At 36.4% G+C, this 22,317-nt stretch overlaps 2 non-coding genes across 2 annotated transcripts; both read left to right on the top strand.

The window, feature by feature from the left end:
* Positions 1-2,057: 2,057 nt before the first annotated feature.
* Positions 2,058-2,121, top strand: LOC122911069. The gene has a single exon (XR_006385394.1). It is a non-coding gene; the product is annotated as a small nucleolar RNA U2-19 (small nucleolar RNA).
* Positions 2,122-2,298: 177 nt separating this feature from the next.
* Positions 2,299-2,368, top strand: LOC122911068. Its single transcript, XR_006385393.1, has one exon. It is a non-coding gene; the product is annotated as a small nucleolar RNA U2-30 (small nucleolar RNA).
* Positions 2,369-22,317: the final 19,949 nt, after the last annotated feature.

The raw sequence follows: 22,317 nt of genomic DNA, 5'->3' as shown, positions 1-22,317 counted from the left end.
GACAATAATGTTGGGGCTAGGACTTGGAAGATTTCAATACCAAGTTAAGTTGTTTAGCCTTTAGACAATGAGGAACAAATGAAGTAAAGTTACGTAATTAGTATTGTACTCCTATTTTTTTGCCAAAGAATTTGACAATATACATTAAAGCTTTATAAATTCAATTTCTTTAAATCTCAAGGAGAAAGCAAGTTAATTTTCTTTACAGCCATATTTCTATTAAGTGCCCTAAAGGAAAATGTACATATTTTAGTCAATTCTCAATTATCTGCACAACATGGAAGCACTGCCAAGGATAGCTCAAAATTTGTGTGAAAGCCACACTGTCAGATTGGGACCATGATCTGATTTCCTGAAGCAAGAAAAATTGTATGAAGAGCAGTTTCATAAAGCTGTTCTGGACAGCAACCAAATAGAGAAGCTTGACACTGTAAGGAGTTATCTTGCTTCCACATGAATGCTTGTTTGGTTTCTACTCAATAAGCCTGTTGGGGAGGAAGTTTCTCTATCCTTCAAAGTTCTTCTGGTTGGTCTAAGAGTTAAATTGACATAAAACAGGTTAATAGGAGAAAATCAATTTGATTTATTTATTTATTTTAAAGATTTTATTTATTTATTTGAGAGAGAGAGAGAGAGAGCACAAGCCAGGGGAGAGGGAGAAGCAGGCTCCCCACTGAGCCAGGGGCCTCATATGGGGCTCAATGCCAGGACCTTGGGATGATGACCTGAGCTGAAAGCAGATGCTTACCAAACTGAGCCACCCAGATGCCCCTGAGAAAAATCTATTTTAATTTTGGATGTATAGAAATCCCATATGTGAAAGTTTCAAAGATAGAAAAGTAAAATGAAGTCTATACACCATCCTGAAATAAGGAGAAAGGGGTAGAGGCATGGGAATTCAAAAGGAAGGAAAGAGGGGCGCCTGGGTGGCTCAGTGGGTTAAGCCGCTGCCTTCAGCTCAGGTCATGATCTCAGGGTCCTGGGATCGAGTCCCGCGTCAGGCTCTCTGCTCAGCGGGGAGCCTGCTTCCCTCTCTCTCTCTCTCTTTCTGCCTGCCTCTCCGTCTACTTGTGATTTCTCTCTGTCAAATAAATAAATTAAAAAAAAAAAAGGAAGGAAAGGCATTCATAAGAGATGAAAAAGAGTAATGCTTGATGGATAAATGTTTTCTGGGCCATACAGAAACAATGAGAAATGCAGAGAAATTTTAACAGACTCTATGTTAAATTTCTGCTTTCTACCACTTATAACTTGTATTAAAATGGAGTTATCTATGGTGATAGCTCTATTTCTGGAGCAGGGCCTCTATCTAAATTCCTTTAGGCAGTTAGGGGAAAAGTCAAAGTTTCTTCCCAAGTTTTAGGGCTTTGATTGTTTTGAGCTCAGATAATCTGTGCGGAGAAGTGGCACATCTTTGGGGCAATTCATTCTGAACTCCTACCAGCTAAAAGCTTTGATCCTGTGTCTCTTCACAAGTATCTCAGTCAACTGGGGTAAATCCAGAAAAAGACGATACAAAACACATTGAACATTTTCAATAGAAAAATTAACATGGAACACATTGTATAATTAATGATGCAAAACACTGATATCATACTACACAGTATCAGCAAATATCCACACTTCAATACTTTGATTATTCTTGAAGATAATAAAGAAATAGTTATTCTAAATTATGAAGGCATTAGCTTTTCCTCTGTATTTTGTTACTGATTCATTTGTTTTGTTCATCAAACATTCACTGGAGTACCAGATATACAAAAGGCATTGCTATGAACTATGAATGAGGAGCAACGTCCACAAGTATTTCCACTTTCCCAACAGGAATCTGTTATAAGTCAATGTAGCCTTATAATTTTAAAATAAGAGTTTTATATTCAGATAGTTATACAATCTAAATTTCTCTAGCATTGTCTTATATGTTGAGGCTCTACACTCGTAAGTTTTCCATTTTTAAGCTATGTGATCTTGGATATATATCTTTCTCTCTCTGCGAATCATCTCCTCATCTGTGCAATAAAAATAAGTGCCCTCTGAGATCTGCTCTTACTGAAGTGGATTAATGATGAAAATAGCCAAATCTGAGCATCAGAAGACCTTCCAGTTTCAATAGTTTTGAGAAGCAAAATTCAGAACAATAAAGGCTTATGTCTGGAGGGGTGTGTGTGTGTGCGTACGTGTGTGTGTGCGCGCACGCACGCACATTTGCAAGCGGCAGTGTATAACTGATGACTTGATGAATGAGCCCGGGGTGAGGATGGAGAGTGTATGTTTATATATGAAAGACTAATCAGTTCTGAGCAATGATCGAAAGGTTTTACTATTGACATTTACAACTATGAAGGTTTCTACACTTGTTCTGAGCTCAAGAAAAAAAAAAAAAATATATATATATATATATAAGTGTACGTATTCCATTACGTTGCAGGCTTATGAAATATTTAGAGAGACTAGCATTCAGCAATAACTCAGTAAATGTTAGCTATAACTAATACTTGTAATTATGATCATTAGAATAAAGAAGTCATGCCTTTATTAAAAGTATTAGAATAAAGTTTAAATATTTGAATTGTTCTGAAAAACAGAGATTCAATATGTGTCTTACAGCAAGAAGGAAAAAGATGGCATAGAACCATGTTACAAGTTACAATATAATATCATGTATTTATAGTTTCAAGATACAAAAAGGAGTGGTTACTAAACTGATGGGGACCAGAGGGACTTGAAATGCCTAATTACCCCCTCTTTGGGATTAGCATAAAGTCACTTTTCCTGATCATTAGAGGGTACAGGTTCATCCATAAGCATGGATCAAATGAATAATGAACAGATCCTTGAGATGACAGACACCTTGAGAAATAAGATTATTCAGATGTTCAGGCCAGGCTCCTGAGGCACAAAAGTCATTTTATAAAGTCATCATAGTTGTGCTAGCAATAAAAGCTCACATCTGGTTTTTAATTTTTTTTCTCCTTTAGTAGTTGCCATCAGTTATTGGAGGTGTTTTTTTTTTCCCCTGTGTATTTGATATCCATGGGGCAAACGTTTTCATTCTGCTCAGTGAGTTGTGCTGAAACACCTTTCTGAAACCTTTCATTATTACCTTTAAAGGGAAGTAAGCCTTTAAAGCCTCTTTAAAGAGAACCTATGTGGGGGAAAAAATAATTCTCATCCTTCCACCCCCACATGACCTTTATAGGCCCCCAGCTAAGTATATATGATCATCTCATAGTCAACAAAGACAGTGCCTTATGCTTGCCTTTTTCTCACTTCCATAAGGATGCTGGTTCTGGAATTTTCTAATACGCTGAAGGCATTTTAACTCTATTATTTAATTGTGAAGAAATATTGACCTTGGGGCACCTGGGTGGCTCAGTCAGTTAAACACCTGCCTTCGGCTCAGGTCCTGATCTCAAGGGACTGCGATCGAGTCCAGCCCTGAGCTCCCTGCCTGGCGTGGGGGTGGGGTCTACTTCTCCCTCTCCCTCTGCTACTCCCTCAGCTTGTGCTCATTCTCTCTGTCAAATAAATAAATTAAATCTTATAAAAATAAAAACAATTACTGACCTTAAGGTGTTGCGGTTTTTGGTGTTTCTTTTTTCTATTGTCTTTATTTGTATTAAAAAGAGCTTAAATAGAGAATATATGGCACTGTAGTCAGAGGGGTAGAATATGTCGCTTCTAAGGAACTGCCTCGGTTTAACTGTCTTTTCCAGCCTCACACTCTTTCAGATCATCAGGCAAAATAGATTCTCTATGCCAGACATCCCTGATGTTACATATACTTCCTTTCCTTCTGAAACTGCCTGGGACTTTATCCTTTATCCTGAGGAAAAACCCAAGTGTATTTTTCCAACACCTGCCTGTAGAGTATATTCTGTGCTCATTCTAGAACTATCCCATGTTATGATGCAAGTTTAGACAACACTCCCCTAAATATAGATGGCAAATGGTAATCAGTTTTAGTGGTTGGGATTAAATTACTTAGATTTAGATATGAACCCCCATCCCAGATTTTTGGCTAAACAAACTTTAAAAAGGTAGCCCCCTTCCCTGATTTAATTTACCTATCTATAAAATAGGGATAAAAATATCTCAGAAAATTACTGAGGGTAAATGTGGTAATTTATTTTAAAATGTGCTAACTTTTGTGATACCTAATACTTAATAAGCATTCATTACCTTTGTGGCTATTATTCTACAGCTTCCTTCATTTTTTTCATGTTCCAGTTGTAAATACAGACTTTCAAGTCAGCCAAATTCAGTTTCAAAGAATATTATGTATAAGATCTTTGCAATGGAATTCACCTTTCTGAATCGTTTTATTCATCTAATTTCCCAAAGATGTTTTGAGTATTAAATAATGACCATAAAGTACCTAACATATAGCCTAGAACTTAATACTCTGCAAATGGCAGATATAAGTGGCAGTTTCCCCATTTCCATCAATTTATATCCCAACTAATATAAAAATGCAGTCCACATATGATAATCATAAATCTGAATAATACTGTTGATGTCCACTCTTTACCTTTCATTACCTGCCTGCACTGGAAGGCCAGTTGGAAACATGATGGCATTGGTGTTGGCAAATAAGATATTGGCACAAGTATCCTGGGAAGCCTTTTTGGAAGGTTTTTGCTTTTCCTCATAAAAGGGATAGAGGAGGCTGATTCCATTTGTTTCCCACTTTTTCATGCTTTAACTGTGTCCATGATTTCTGGATCTGCAGTAACCATCTTGAGACCAAGAAAGAAAGGCTAATATAATTTCAGAGGTAGCAACCCTGGCATTATTACAGAGATAAACCAATGCCAAGAACTGCCTGTTCAGCATTTTTTGTTAACCAAGATAGTAACCGTACAGTATGGAGAGGTGGAAAGTTGGTTGGGTTTTCTTCCACTTTTAAAGTGTTATATCCTTGTAGAGATACTAAACCTCCTCTTGCCTACAAATTAGCCCCAAGAAGCCAAAAGAAAAGAAAGGAAAATATAAAACTTTTACCCCTTCTAGCAATTTGAATCTAAATTTTATTTTACTATGTATGCTCCCGGCCAGATTCTTCCTTATCCTTTATCCTAACATTTCTGGGAATTAGAATACAAAGTGATGCACATAGGTGATCATTTATTTAGTTATCCTTTCTAACTCTTACACTTCCTGAATTTTCTTGTTTTTACACTTTAGAAAAAGGGAAAACTAGATACATATTACAAGGATATAATGAATTTTAGAGTGATTCTTCGAGGTAGGTTCTATTATTATCATTCCCATTTTACAGATGAGAAAACTGAGAAATTGAGAGACCTAAATTCCCTTAATTTGTAAGAGATATATTGAGGCAAAATTTTATTATTTATGCCTCATGTTCTTCATCAATAAAATATTATGGTTTTACAGGTTGGCTTCTAAATTTGCTTTTGTGTATTTGCTACTTCTCTCAGAATATTCTCAAATTTCTCCAAGTCCTATTGTCCTTACCACCGCAATTAGAGAGACGCACCATCAACAGGGAGATACTTTGGTACAGACAATATATTTAAACATGGCTTCTCTTAGCCACTTGTACAATGTTTATGGGGAATTTACCTAATCTCTCTAAGCCTGGTTCCCTCATATGTGAACTTGAATGTGGTATCACATAGCGATTTGATCTGAGACTTCAATGAGATCATCCATATAAAGTACAGGGCTTGGTACATAATGCTCTACAAATATTAGTCATCATTTTTATTGTTATTGCTATCATGTTAACCTCTGAAAACTTGATTCTAAGCAAACTGGTGAGGATTTTCCTGTGAATTAAAATCTATTGTCATAAGAAAACCATCACTGACATATTTGATACATTTCATTAATCTTATCCATAATATCACATTATAAAGTATTAAATTTGATGCATGTTCTATTCTTGGGAATCCTGAGAAATAAACTTGAAAATTCACTTTCATTTTACTAGGCCTATAGCAAAAGAAAAAAAAAAATCTACTGATGAGACTAACAAAACAAAAGCAATTTTCCTTTAATTTCCTATACCAGTCAATAACTAGATACGGGATAGGGTGGTAAAAGTAGGACAACTTCATATCAAACATTACACTAAAAACTGGAATCCACCCAATTATCAATCCTAATAACATACATCTCATGCTTCTTAAGGAACTGGCTGAAACAATGACTGGGTTATTAAATATTATTTATGAGTTTTTAAAGGACATCATGCCTCTGATGCCAATAACGCATCATCTTTCTTTTAGAAAGGGAAAGGACAATTCTAAAAGTAATAAGCCAATCACCTTGATCAGCTGACCAATGAATTTCCAATCATGCTCTTGAGAGGCAATCAAAGGAAAATCTTCTTAACCTTTTCCACACGCTTTTATCTCTATCCTTCTTTTAACTTCAGTTGACGTATACATACATATGGAATTTATATAAATATAAATATAGGGGAGCCTGGGTGGCTCAGTGGGTTAAAGCCTCTGCCTTCGGCTCAGGTCATGATCCCAGGGTCCTGGGATTGAGCCCTGCATTGGGTTCTCTGCTCAGCAGGGAGCCTGCTTCCTCCTTCTCTCTCTCTGCCTGCCTCTCAGCCTACTTGTAATCTCTGCCTGTCAAATAAATAAATAAAATCTTTAAAATATATATATATATATAAATATATATGCACACACACAATAAAAATTTTACAAATTGGACTTTGTTTTTAAGAAAAGTCTTAAGGGCTAAGAAGCCAATAACAACAACAAAAAATAATTACTATTAAAAGATACAGAAAGAAATCACCAAATTGCTTAAAATAAATAAAAAATACATATTATTGATTTCAAAGGCTTTAGATTCACAACCTTATGTGAAATGAGAGTAAGTACTACCAGGATGTTGGGATATTAAAAGTGAGGTTTATTCTTTGACCTTTAATTCTGCCATTCAGAGTATTAATGCTTAGCTGTTACTGATATCAACAAAGCCCAAAGTTGGGATTTATTTAGTTAAGGAAAGTGAATGAACGTGCATTGCAACCAGAACGAGCATTGCAACCATGATCTCCAGACTACAGGAGTGACTACTAGTAACCCTTCAACTAAGGCATTAAAAAAAAAAAAAAAAAAAAAAAAAAAGTGTTGTCGAGTTCCTGGCTCTCCTAACAGGTATGGCTAGAGGAATACCTGAGAAGTTTTTGGTATTGAATGAGTTCAATATTGCTATCTCTCTGGGCTTTTTAATTCCTTCTTTTGCAGTATACCAGGTAAATTCCAGCTTTAACACTATTTTGATGATAGACCACCAATGTCTCTAGCCTATAGCTAGCCTACCTAATTGATTAAAATCACTCCTAAGTGCTTGAAACAGCACGTGAAATTCTGTAACTTTTGTGGGCATGTGCATATTAGTCATTTTTGTCCAACCGAATAACATCCATAGATTCCACACTTATACAAGCTTCTGATTCCTGCTAATACAAAGTGATGGGGTCCTGCAACCCTTGGGTATATAAGCTATACCATTCAGAAGAGGCTTTGTAGGTCTCCATCCAGTCCATGTTGGGATCTTACTCCTATGTGTAGAGAAGCCATAAAGGATAGTGCTGGTGGAGAGCTACAAGAACTGGCACGTCTTTGTGAGACACTACACCCAGTAGCAGTCATTAAAAGTTTCATTTCAAGGGGAATCTCTCCCTCAGATGGGAGAGGGAGGTAAGATCACTTTATCCCATGGGATTAAGTCTTGAACTGGCACTACAACTTTATAGCCTTTTAATCAGACCCTGGGGTTGGTCCTCAGCCAAATCTGCCCAATGACTACAAGAAATAAGGGAACTCCTTCAAAGATGCCCTTGAAGACTTCTGGTTTCTTTCTTTTTTTTTTTTTTTAAGGTTTTATTTATTTATGTGACACACAGAGAGAGAGCACAGCAGGAAGAGGGAGAGGGAGAAGTAGCCAGAGGGAGAAAAGTCTCCCCACTGAGCAAGAAGCCCTATGGGGAATTCAATCCCAGTACCCTGGGATCGTGATGTGAGCTGATGGCAGATGCTTAAGTGACTGAGGCACTCCAAAGATTTCTGATTTCTATCTTGCTCTCTGGGTTATATTTTTATGACTTTGAATTTGTTCCTTTGACCCTGTATGATATCTAGGAGCTTCCAAAACAGCCAACCCAATCCATAATCGTTATAGTCACTACCGTTACCATAAAACCGAGGACTGCAGCACTTGATTCCATTTCCTTGCTTTCTACATTCACTTAAGCCTGTGCCATATGGGTGGAATTTTGAATAATCATAAAGACACTGTAAGCCATGGACTATTAGTGTCCTATTCCTTCCCACCAAAAGATTATCTGTTTCTCAAAGGTATGGAGCTACCCAATCGATTTTTCAGGCCACCCCTACTACTAGATATTTAATCAGTCATATTCCTAACAAAAAAGAGATGGCACATCCAATCTGGCTAATTTGTAAAATGTTTAATAAAGGACCACTTGCAAAGGGATGGGGCAAGCAGCAAGAAAATAAATGAGAGAAGATATAGTTCCTTCAGAGCTAACAACTAGTGGAAAACCATTGCCACCTCTGGGCCTGAAGGTGCAAGGGAGTGAGCAGTTATGAAAATGTGCAATAACTAGCTGTCCATCTGAAAGGAACTGGGGTAACCAACTACAGGAAGTTAAGGGTCTAAGTGCCCTGACCTCACTCTGGTCCCACTTAGATATCTGAATCTGAAGAAGTAAATGAAAATTATCCATCCAACATAATCATAATGGGGAAGACATTTTAACTGGGATCTTGTAGCCAAAAATCAGGAGTTTGGATTTCATTCTAACTCTAATGCAAAGCCACTGAAGATTTTTAAGTTGAGAAATAGCATGAAATGCAATTGATGATTTAAAAATAATCCTCTGGCTATTCTGTAAAAACAGAACTGGAGAGGGTCAAGAGAAAAAACGGGATGATGAATTTGGAAGTTATTGCAGTGGGTTAGGCAAGAAATGATTATATTTTTGCTTGTATTAGAAAGGTGGCAGTAGAGATGGATATAAAGGAGTGGCATGAAGCACAATTTGAAAGGGGAATGCAGATGATTTAGTGGTAAATATAATATGGAGAACGAGGAAGAAGATATCAAATATAAATCTCAATCTTCTGGACTCCCTAACAAGTTAGAGGGTGGGTGTAATTTACTGAGCTCTGTTCAGCATGCGCTAGTTGAAAATTAAGTTTGAGAAAAATCCCTGAAGAGAGAAGAAAAAAATGCAACGTATAAAAAGTCACACAAGCTGCATAGTTTTCTAGGAACAAAGCACATTTTATTATAGCCTATTTCAGCATTTTGGAATCTAACCACAAATAAAAAAGTCAGCTTTATGGCTGTCTTCTGTCACTGGCAAATGGGAGCTTTCAGGGACGTCTGCTCACCTCTTTGAGATAAATGATATTACTAACTGAAGACAATAAAGTTATTTGTGACAAATGAATATAATATTGACTTTATTCTATTTTCCTCTGGTAATTTTTTAAAGAAATATTCAGAAGAAGCTAGGTTCCAGGCCCAACCAATTGAAAATAACAACAGAATTAATTTATTGTTAACTAAACCATTCTCAATATTTCTAGCATCTGTGTTTATTTGGCTATAGTTTATACATCTTCTATCAGTCAGAATTCTATTAATTCTTTCCAGGATTATGTACTACAAAAAGATTCTAAGGAATGAAGCAGTTTCAGTAAAGTTTCAATATATGCCTTATCCTCGTCCCCAAATATCTGAACATTTTAACTAACTTTTCTAAGAGAAAACTACATGCCTTCTAATGTGAAAATCTTGAAAGACCAATGTTGTTCTTTTTTTCATATTGATTAAAATCACTTACACAAGATTATCAGAGAATGGCAACTGCTACTTCCAATGATTCCTTCTGATGCCCTCCAGTAGATCATTTTGTTAACAGCTTCTGCAGGGCTTTTCACAGAAAACTGTGGCAGCCAAATGGGACAAGTCCTGCTTCAAGTTCTTAGCATCAGTGCCCTGAAAGAATGGACAGAGCTTGTTGTAAGCAGCTCCTACAAACCACTCCAGTTAACTCCAGTTAAAAAGACTAATACCCAGAACTCTGTGACACAAATGTCCAGAAAATACATCATTTGATAGGTACTTTGCTTCCTTGGAGGCTAGAATGCTCTGGAACAGTTTAAATTCCTATATTTAAAGTCTCAGTATTAAATAATCCATCATGCCTTAACTTTTAACCCCAGCAAAAGTTGCCATGTGAGCAAAATAACTAAGGGCTGGTCCTTTGGAGTTGATGGTCATGATTTTGTCAAGTGATCTGAAATCCTGGTTTGACTGGACTAAGAGTGGGTGCTGACCACTAGAGGCTGACAAATAAAGGCATGTTCTGTGGGGTTTTGACTAGTAGACCAAAATCAGACCCTTTCTCAGAGAGTTTGTATGTGAGACATGGGTAGGAATTCAGGCAATAGAGTAATTTACTCACCAAGAGTCAGCTATTGTTGGTAAGAACATAGAGGTAAACTTATAGTAGATACTAAGGACAGAAAGTGACTAGTCACAAATAAGACAGTTTTCTAAAGCTGCTGTTGAGCCTCTAAAATTATGTGGTATACCCAAAGGTAATCTATTTATTCATAAATTCCAGTCCTGAAACTATAGAGGCTGGTTCCAATTCCTTCTTATTTTCCAGTATCTCTTTCCAATGAACTATCACCCAAAGTATTGAAAGCATATCTTGATTTCTTAAGACATAAACCCCCTAACACAAATGAACACAAATCCTTATTTGATAATTTTTTTAAGTTTATCAATAAATGATCACTTTCAATGTAGTAAGTGAGCACCCTCTCCTTGGAATAAAATATCCTTAATTTAAATTGTGGCTTTTTTAACTTAGCTACGTGACTTTGCCTAAAATTATTTAACCTCTCTGATCTTACAGGTTTCTCATCTGTAAATGGAAGATGAGACCAGTGTTATAGTTGTAAAGTTTAAAATGTTGCATGTAAAGTATTTATCAAAAAATAATTTCTTATTGTAGAATATTACATTTTCAAAAGATGGCTGTCTGTTCTAAAGAAAATATTCACAACTGCTGTGTTTTCAGTTTCGAAGGGGAAAAACACTTTATTGATATTGTAAAGTGAAAACCTAGGGGAAATGAAAAGAAGAGAAGGAAAATCTATGCACAGATGAGGGCAATATGAGTAGTGAAGGAGAATAAGATAGAGTTACATCAAGCTGGTACTTACAACATCCAAATTCATTAGCTGGGAAAGCCCCATGGATTTAGACAAGATGGAGTCTGGATGGAGAGGCCTGGGTGAAGCATCTTCCCCTCAGGTGAGACATCTAACTGACCATCCCCATTAGGGCCATATTTAAAGGGCAAATGACAGGATCTGAAGTTAAACCTTTGTTTGCCTACTTGCAGTTTTCAGTGAGCTGCATTTCTATGTTATCATGTATTTACATCTTCAAGGAGGCTGGGTTAAATGTGCTTGTCTCCCCACCCAGATTCCATTCTGGAGGACCAGCCCAACATGGAGCCAGAAAAGATGAAAGGCAAAATTTATAGTCCCTGTTGTCCAGACCAGAAGGGCCAATTCTGATCTAGAGGCCAGCTAATAATTGATTTATTAGACTCCCAAGGTCACTTATGCAGCACAAGTCTCACAAATGACATTCCTCAGACTGCCACATACATGCAGGTCTGGTGGTCAGTTATGCAGGACAAATGACAGAAACCTCCACCCATATGATACACTACACACATGCACACACACAAATATGTTATAGTATGTTATATACTATATATCTACTATATATCTATACTATATATACTATGTGTATGTGTGTGTGTGTTATAGTATGTTATATGGTATATACCTTACATGCTACACTGTCTTCCTATAGTATGATACTGTTACATTTCTATTAGGAGGTAGACCATTTTACTTCTTCTTGAAACTGGGTAAATCTTTGTAACTGCCTCAACAAAACAATTGTAATAGAAGTGACAATGCTTGACTTCTGAATCTAGATCAGAAAAGATGACATGGCTTCTGCCTGGCTCTAACTCTCTCTTGAAATTCTCACCCCTTGAACCTAGTCACTAAGTTGTTAGGAAGCCCAGGACATGGAGAGGCCATGTGTAGGCATTCCTGATATGAAAGTCCCAGCTAAGGTCTCATTGGACAGCCATCATTAATCACCAGACCTACAGAAGAGTAAAGGAGCCATTAGATCATATCATCTCTCGGGGTTGGAGTCTTCCAGCTGAGACTTCAGATATCCTAGAGCAGAGACAAGTCATCTCCATTGTGCTCTTTCCAAATTCCTGGCCCACAGAATCTATGAGCACAATGAATCATTATTTTACATCACTAAATATTAGGGTTATTTATTATAGCATAGTAATCAGAACACTCAATAAATGATAATTATTATAGTATTACATCAGAACTCCTAAAGTGTGATGCAATAACATTATTATAATTACCACCATTTTCATCATCATCATCACATCATCATTACTATATTGTGAGGGTCTTACATATTTTATTTCTGTAAGTATATTGTCAAGAGGAAAGCATGACTCAATTTATTTAAAGATTCCTTTTTTAAAAATTTTTATTTACTTATTTGACAGAGGGAGAGAGAGCACAAGCAGGAGGAACAGCAGATGAAGAGGGAGAAGCAAGCACCCCGCTGAGCAGGGAGCCCCATGCAGGACTTGATTCCAGGACCCTGGGATCGTGACCTGAGCCAAAGGTAGATGCTTAACAACTGAGCCTCCCAGGCGCCCCTATTTAAAGATTCTTTAAAATTCACTTTCCTGGAGCACATATTCCCTTAAATGGAGAGCACCTATAGTGTTTATAACATGTTCTTGCCACTACAGGCCTGAGTCAGGAGAAACTTCTAGAAGCTGTTTGTGTTTGAGAGTTTTATTTTAATTATGCTGAACAATCAAGGGAATTGAAATAGAATGAGCATTTCTTTGCAAGTTCCCAAACACAATGTATGTTTAATGTGCCTAACTTTTTACACCAAGTATAGGTAGAAAAATAAATTATCTAGACAAGCTCTTTCAATAGCAAAAATATGTGTGTTTTTTTCTAATGGTAATTGGCAGCAAGACAGTTTGCTCTAGTTTAATTATAGTAAAATTGTAGAATTGTTTTTAAAGAGCAAACCTTTGTTCCTATCAGAAAAATGTATCCAACAGTATTGATTTGTGGGTACCAAGAAGTGACAGAAGCTAGTAATATGGTCAGCTTCCTGGATGAATCTTAGTTGTTCATTGGATTAATGAACTTTTTATGGTTACACTTTCTTCTCCTACCTTCTACCCTTGTCTTTCATTTAGATCTTTGCTGAAATTTACAAAGATGAAATGTCTTTTAAAATATGTGAAATAGGGGTGTCTGGGTAGCTCAGGTCATAATCCCAGGGTCCTCAGATTAAGCCCTATGTCAGACTCTCTGCTCAGCAGGAAGCTTGCTTCTCCTTCCCCCACTCCCCTTGCTTGTGTTCCCTCTCTTGCTGTGTCTCTCTCTACCAGATAAATAAAAATAAACTCTTTTAAAAAAATGTGAAATAACTCTATTTCACTGAAGGAAAAATACCAATGCCAAAAGAGAAGAACAGGAATTAACAGTTGAAGCAGAAATCTTGAATTAGTCAATAGATGTAATTCTGAAAAGTTTAGCATAACTTGGATTTTGGTAAATTACATTTTAGATATTCTATCAGAGTTTGATACTGAAAAAAACTTCTTATCAAATCTTAGTTTATTTGTTTTGTAAATATAAAAGTTCAAATATTATTTTTATTCATAATAATCAGAGCCTAGAGTAGAAAATGGATAGTATATCTAAATTTAATTACAAATGAATAAAAGTCTTAATGCTAAAGATAAAACTAAAAAACAAAAATTATTATATTTTATTTCAATATGGAAAAATATATACTATATATCTACTATATATCTATACTATATATACTATGTGTATGTATAGTACATACACATTATGCTGAACAATCAAGCATAATGATGTTCATTTTATTGTAATTTATTACATATTTGTTACTTATTACATATTTGATTACCCATTTTTGGATATACAAAGATATCTTTTAAAAACAGATTGATAGATTTGGTTTCATAAACATTTGAAACATATATAGATAAAATATAACTCAAATTAATTTTAAAAGTAAAGTTAAGAGGTAAAAAAGAATTGCAGCATATATAATAAATTTCAGGTATATGTATATACGTAAATGCATAGAGACAGAGAGTCAAGACAGAAAAAGAGCTCCTACAATTCAAACACAGTAATAGAAAAAGGTGTCAAGATGTAAAAAGGCAAATGAAAGAGTTAAGCAAATAGTTTAATTAAATTATATTTAAACATACATGTAACAAAATATACAAATATCAAAACAAAACCATAATGAGATATATTTTTAATCTACCTAATATTCAGTCATTGAAATAGGGAAATCAATATTCTCATACAATTCATACATTGTTATTAGAATTATAAATGGATACATTTTTTATTTGAAAGGCAATTTTGCAAAATCTACTAAAATTATGTCTTGTATCATTTGACACATCAACTTCACTTGGTGAATTTTATAAAACTGATACATTCCCACCAGTAAGTGAATATATATGTGTAAGATATAAATTTTTAAAATGTTAGTAATAGACAAAGACTGAGGAAAGAACATCTGCCAGAAAATAATCAGTTAAACAAAGGTATACAAATACAGTGATTAGAAAGAACAAAGTGAATCTATACAAACAGCTATGTTCAAAGAGAATGTATGTTAAAATATAAGTTGTAAAAGCATATTTATAGCATGATTTAGTTTCTTATAAAATAATATTAATAAAAATAATATATAGAGAGGCACCTGTTGGCTCAGTCAGTTAAGTGCCTGACTCCAATTTCATCTCAGGTCATGATCTAAGGGTTGTGAGATCAAGCCCCAGTGGGGTTCTGCGCCAGGCTGCTTAAGATTCTATCCATCCCGGGGCGCCTGGGTGGCTCAGTGGGTTAAGCCGCTGCCTTCGGCTCAGGTCATGATCTCAGGGTCCTGGGATCGAGTCCCACATCGGGCTCTCTGCTCAGCAGGGAGCCTGCTTCCTCCTCTCTCTCTGCCTGCCTCTCTGCCTACTTGTGATCTCTCTCTGTCAAATAAATAAATAAAATCTTAAAAAAAAAAAAGATTCTATCCGTCCCTCTCCCTCTATTCCACCACCCCCTGCTTGTGAGTTCTCTTTCTCTCTCTTAAAAAAGTTAAATAATAATAATAATAATAATATAGAAAAAAAACCTAAAGAGTATGTACCAAGAAGATGATAAAATTTATCTCAAAGGTAGAATTATGTAAATTTTTACTTTCTCCAATCCATATCTTATGATGATCAAACTTTTACATGATGAGCATGTATTACATTTCTTAATTAAAATATGTAATAAGTTACAATAAAACAAGATGTAAAAGAGAAGATTGAATTGTACCTGTTTATATGCCACCTACAGAACAAATTGATCTAAAAGTCCAAAGAACTCTTTGGCTCTTTTTGTTTGAGTGAAACTTCCTTTCATTAAGAGTTGCAAAAGAAAGACATCAACAAGATGGTAGAATAGCAAGCTCCTCACTTTTTTTTCTCCCATGGGGCTCCCCAAACAAACAGCTGTGTACAGATTGATGCTCCCTGAAAGAAATCTGTAAATTAGTTGACTGACTCCTACAGATAGGCAACTGAAAAAATACCCATATGAAATGGGTAGGAAGAGTGGAGACACACTTATGTCATAAATCCTACCACCAGCCCAGCACGTTACAATCAGTGCCCAGTTTCTCCCTGATGAGCAAAAGGTTTGGGTCACATATCTAGTGCCCCAATTTTAATAATGCCACCCAAGAAACTGGCTCCCAAATCACTCAGCTCTGGGAGCCAACAGGGCTCAGCATTTGCAAGCCGCCTGTGCCACAGAAAATAAGAAGGTGATATTAAAAGGACTTCTCACTGCTCTTTCCCCAGGATCAGCACAGAAGGAGCAGGCAGAAACACCTGACTCTGTTTCTCTCAGGAAGGAGTTTAACTGTATATTTTCCCCACTGCTATCTGGGTTATGCTTCTAATAACCCTGCATCTAGGAGCTCACTGGGCTTCCCCAGGAACCTGAAACAATTTTGGGGCACTTTCTACACCTTCTCCCCCTGGCTTGCTCCAGAGAAAGACAAGTCTCCAACTTTTACCTAGAAGAAGGAATTTTATTCATCTAACACCTCAAGTTTTATGGCTGCCACTTAAGGGACAAAATCGTCTGGTTCCAAAATCATCTAGCTCTGAGAGCTAATGGACCTCAGCATTCATGAGACCACCTCAGCCACAAGAGAAAAAAAAAAAAAAAAAAGGTTTTGTATGTGTGTGTGTGTGTTTTAATGAACACATGAGTTCTTCCTAGGGCTATCCCCCAGGCTCAGCATAGACAGAACAGCCAAAAAACCTAAGGCTCCCAGTCCCTCACTGGAAGGAGTTTAACTACATACTTTCCCAGGTTCTGCCTGAGGGTCAGGCTTCTAATTGTGCTGCACCAGTAATAAAATAAAGTCTCCAGCTTCTCTCTGAAAAGTATCGGTCCAGACATCGATTGCCCCAACTTCTATAACTGCCACCTGGGAGATGAGCTCCTAAATTACCTAGCTTTTGGAGCTGATGGAGCTTGGCATTCACAAGTCACCCAGGACCAAAAAGAATAGAGTGGCACTTTCATATGGTTGTGCAAGTAGTCCCAATGGCTATTCCCCTTGGCTGAAAACAGAGCAAGTAAGCAAAAATACACAGCTTCCACTTTCTCCATGATAGAGGCCAGACAGCATATCTACCATTTCAACTTTCCCAGCTACAGCCTAAACATTGGCGTTTCAATTAGCATGAAACTTGGAGCAATGACAGGGTAAGCAATTAAGGTAAGGTCTCCAGGAGCCTAAATTGACGTATAGGCATCCCCCTACCCCCTTCTAGGCATTGACAAGACTTGGCACTTAATCTCCTGGGGACCACTAAGAACAAAGATAGCAACTTCAAGGGAAGATGGTATTGTAGGAGGACCGTAGGCTCATCATCAGTGTAAATAACCCAGAAAATGACCTGGGACTGGCATAATAAACATCACAACTATACATAGAGAAAGGCCACATCTAAGAGCATGGGAAGGGCAGAGATTTGACTGGGAAATAAATGGACTCACTTGACTCTTGATGAGAGAGGGATGCTACAGGTATAAAGAAGGGAGAGAAGCAGAACCCTCACTGCGGACCTTGCATAAGGACACTGCATGGGGAAGACAAATCCCCATAGCATTTGGTTTTGGAAACCAGAAGGGCCAAATTTTGTGAGTTCTTACAACTGGCAAGACTTAAACCTGAAATTTTAAAAAATCACCAGGCTTAGCTCTGGGAGAGCTGGGAGGGTGAGAACTGTCCATCCTTAAAGGGACTGCATAACAAACAGCCCAAAGAGATATAGCATAGAAGCAGCATTTTGAAAGGCACCTGGGACATACAGGAGGGTTATTTATTAATCTCAGAGCTTGTCCTGGAGGTACAGAAATCAATGAGGAACTCCTCTAGGAACAAAGGGCAAGTACCATTTCCATCCTTTACCCTCCAGCATAAATACATAGCCACCTGCAGGACTCTCTGCCTAACTTGGACAGCACTACCACCAAGTCTCTCTGCACTTTGTTTCTGCCATTCCACCCCTCCAAGCAACCCATTTCTGGGTGATGCAGGGCCCCTCCTGGAGAAAAATGATGATGCAAACCTTGCTAGCACCACTGCCATCACATGGCACCAACCCCCAGAACTGTAATTCAGTGAATCTGCCTTCTCCAACATTCTCCTGGTCAGCACTCATACATGGAAGTGCTTCAGGCCTGGCAGTGTGCAAGCAGCCCCTACAGTAGTCAGTATGACTCCACAGTGACTCCTGCAACAGAGAGAGGAAAAGATAGACACAAACACACCTGTCAGAGGCCCCAGCAGGCTGGAGGCAAACAAGTGGTCTGATTACAGGCCCTGACCATGAACAAAAGTTTCTTAGGGGATAACACAGGAAAACACCTGGCAGTTAGATGCTACTGCATCTCTGGCAAACACCTTAAATGACCCACCTCAAGCCCAAGGCATACCCGTACTGGCCCACTAACACTACAGAAAGCAAACAGTGCCCACATCAAGCAAAGAAAACTACTGCAGATGACTGGACTGAAAGAAGAAGTGGCTCACCCACAATAGCAGGGCACACTCATCACACATAGGAAACAACCCTGAGGCACCAGGTTCTGTAAACAGAGGACATAGAACAACAGGGCACTAGAGTACCTATTCTTCATGAGGCCATTACTTTCAAGTGCAGAAGATGTAGCTGTCTCTCCTAATACACAGAAGTAGACATAGTGAGTTAGACAAAATGATGAAACAGAGGAATATGTCCCAAATGAAAGAACAGGACAAAGTCACAGGAAGAGACCTAAGTGAAATGAAGATAAATAATATGTCTGATAGAGAGTTCAAAGTAATGATAATGAAGATATTCAGTGGACATAGTGACATTAGTGAGACCCTTAGCAATGAGATAACAAAGAACCAATCAGAGATGGGTAACACAATAAATGAAATTAAAAATACATTAGATGAAATAAATAGAGACTAGATGAAATAGAATGAATCAGTGACCTGGAGAACAGAGCAACAGAAAGTAATCAAGCTGAGCAAGATAGAGAGAAAAAAAAATATTCAAAATGAGGATAGACTTAGGTAACTCAGTGACACCATCAAGGATAGTAACATTCACATTACAGGCATTGAAAAGAAAGAAAAGAGAAAGGGGGAAGGAAATGTATTTGAAGAAATAATAATTGAGAAATTCCTGAATCTGGGGAAGAAAAAAAGAAATCCAAATCCAGGAAGTACAGAAATTCCCTAACAAAATCAACCCAAGTAGGTCCACCCAAAACACACAGTAATTGAGACAGCTAAAAGTAGTGATAAAGAGATATATTTAAAAGCAGCAAGGGAAAAGAAAGCAGTGATATACAAGGGAAACCCCATAAGATTATTGATGATTTTTCAGCACAAACTTTGCAGACCAGAAAGCAGTGGCATGATATATTCAAAATGCTGAAAGAAAAATATCTGCAGCCAAGAACATTCTATCTAGCAAGACTACCTTTCAGAATAAAAGGAGAGATAAAAAGTTTCCTACATAAGAAAAAATTAAAGGAAATCATGATCTCTCAATCAGCCCTACCAAAAAAATAAATAAATAAATAAAACAAAAAGCGTTAAAGGTGACTGTAAGTGGAAAGAAAGGCCATAAGTAAGAGTGAGTAAAGTAGAAATCATAAAAGCAGCGAAAAAAAAGTACATCAGTATAAATCAGTCAAAGGACTCACAAAATAAAAGGATGTAAAATATGACACCATATACCTAAAACAGGGGGAATAGAGGAGTAAAGAATGGGTTCAAACTCAAGTGACCATTAACTTAATATAGACTGCTATATATGGAAGATGTTATATACAAACTGAGTGGTAACTACAAATCAAAAACTATTAATAGATATGCAAAAAATAAAGAGAAAGGAATTCAAGTATATTGTTAAAGAAAACAAACTAATCATGAAAGAAGAGAGCAGGAGAAGAAATAAATGGAGAAAAACTACAAAGCCAAAAACAACCACAAAATAAGAAACAAAATAGCAATAAATATATACTTATCAGTAACTACTATGAATGTAAACTGTTCCCATCAAAAGACATAGGGTGACAAAATGGATTAAAAAAAAAAAGATCCAGCTATATGTTGCCTACATAAGACTCATTTCAGACTTAAAGACACATGTATATTGAAAATGAAAGGATGGAGAAGCATTTATGATGCAAATGTTTGTCCGAAGAAAGCCAGGGTGACAAGGCTTATATCAGACAAAACAGACTTTAGAACAAAGACTATAACAAGAGACAAAGGACACTATATAACCATAAAGGGGACAATCCAACAAGAAGATATAACAGTTGTAAATATTTATGCATCCAATATAGGAGCAGCCAAATCCTTAAAGCAGCTAAAAACAAACATAAGGGAAATAATAGATACTAGTACAATAATAGTATGGGACTTTACCACCCCACTTACGTCAATGGACAGATCACCCAAGCAGAAAATCGACAAGGAAACAGTGGCTTTGAGCATAGATTGGCCTAGATGGATTTAACAGATACATTCAGAACATTCCATCCTAAAACAACAGAATACACATTCTTTTCAATTGCACATGAAACATTCTCCAGAGTAGACCACATATTAAGCCACAAAACAAGTCTCAACAAATTCAGAAAGATTGAAGTCATTCCATGTGTCTTTTCTGTCCACAACACTTTGAACAAGAAATCAACTGGGGGGCAAAAAGGAGTGATCACAAATACATGGAGGATAAATAACATGCTACTAAACAATGAACGGGTGAACCAAGAAATCAGACAAAATTAAAAAATACATGGAGACAAATGAAAACACAACAGTCCAAAATCTTTGGGATGCAACAAAAGCTGCTCTAAGAAAAAAGAAATTTATGGTAATACAGCCTACCTCAGGAAGCAAGAAAAATATCCGGTGAACAACCTAACCTTATAGCTAAAGGAGCTAGGAAAGAAAAAAAAAAGAAAAAGAAGAACAAAAAGACTCCAAACCAATAGAAATAAGGAAATAAATAAAGATTAGAACAAAAATAAATAAAAATGAAATTAAAAACAGCAACACCAAAAAAAATAAGAGAACAGATCAATGTAACCAGGAGGTGGTTCTTTGAAAAGATCGACATAATTGGTTAATTTTTAGCCAGACTCATGAGAGAGAGAGGACTGGAATAAACAAAATCACAAATGAGAGAGGAAAAATAAGAAGTGATACCATAAGAATACAAAGAACTATAATAGAATATTATAAAAATTATAGGCCAACAAATCAGACAAACTAGAGGAAATGTATAAATACCTAGAAACATAAATAACCTACCAAAATTATATCAGAAAGAAATAGAAAAACTGAACAGACTGATTAGCACCAATGAAATTGAATCAGTAACCAAAAACTCCCAAAAAACAAAAGGCCAGACCAGATGCCTTCTACCAACCACTTAAGGACGATTTAATACCTACTTCTCTAACTATCACAAAAAATAAAAAAGGAAGACTTCCAAATTCATTCTACTAGTCATGTACTAATCTGGTACCAAAACCTGATAAAGACACTGCAAAAAAAAAAAAAAAAAAAGGAAAGAAAGAAAAAAAGAAAAAAAAAAGGAGAGAGAGAGAACACTACAAGCCAATATCTTTGATGAACATAGATTTAAAAATCCTCAACAAAATATTGCAACCTGAACCTAGGAATATGTTTTAAAAAGTCATTCACCATGATCAAGCAGGATTTATTCCCAGATGCAAGGGTGGTTCAGTGTTCAAAAATCAATCAATACAATATAATACATCAATAAGTAGAAGGATAAAAAGTATACAATTATTTCAATACATGCAGAAAAAAAGCATTTGAGTACAACATCCATTCATGATAAAATCCCTCAACAGTGTAGGTTTAAAGGGAACATACCTCAGCATAATAAAGCCCACATATGAAAAACCCATTATGAACATCACAGTCAGTGGTGAAAATATGAGAAAGTTCCCTCTCAGGTAATGATGCCCACTTGCACAAACTTTATTCAAAATAGTATTGGAAGTCTTAACCACAGTAATCAGACAAGAAAATGGAATAAAAAGCATCTAAACTGGTAAGGAAGAAGAAAAATTCCCACTATTGGCAGATGATGTGATACTCTATAGAGAAAACCCTAAAGACTTCACCAAAAATCTACTAGGAGTGGTAAATAATTCAATAAGATAAAGGATACATAATCAATGTACAGAAATCCATTGCATACTTATATGCTATAATGGACCAATAGAAAGATGATGATTTATGATCCCACTTATGATTATACTATGAAAGATCTATACCATGAAAACTATAAGACATTGATGAAAGAAATTGAAGACAACACAAATAAACGGAAAGATACCCTACGTTCATGGATTGGAAAAATTAATATTGTTAAAATGTCCATTTCCCCAAGCAATCTACCGATTTAATGCAATTTCTACTATCAAAATACCAATTAGAATTTACCACAGGGCCAGAACAAACAATCCAAAA

Source organism: Neovison vison, chromosome 6 (genome assembly GCF_020171115.1).
Source record: "Neovison vison isolate M4711 chromosome 6, ASM_NN_V1, whole genome shotgun sequence".
Taxonomy (NCBI): domain Eukaryota; kingdom Metazoa; phylum Chordata; class Mammalia; order Carnivora; family Mustelidae; genus Neogale; species Neogale vison.
This window is presented reverse-complemented; position numbering and strand designations above follow the sequence as displayed.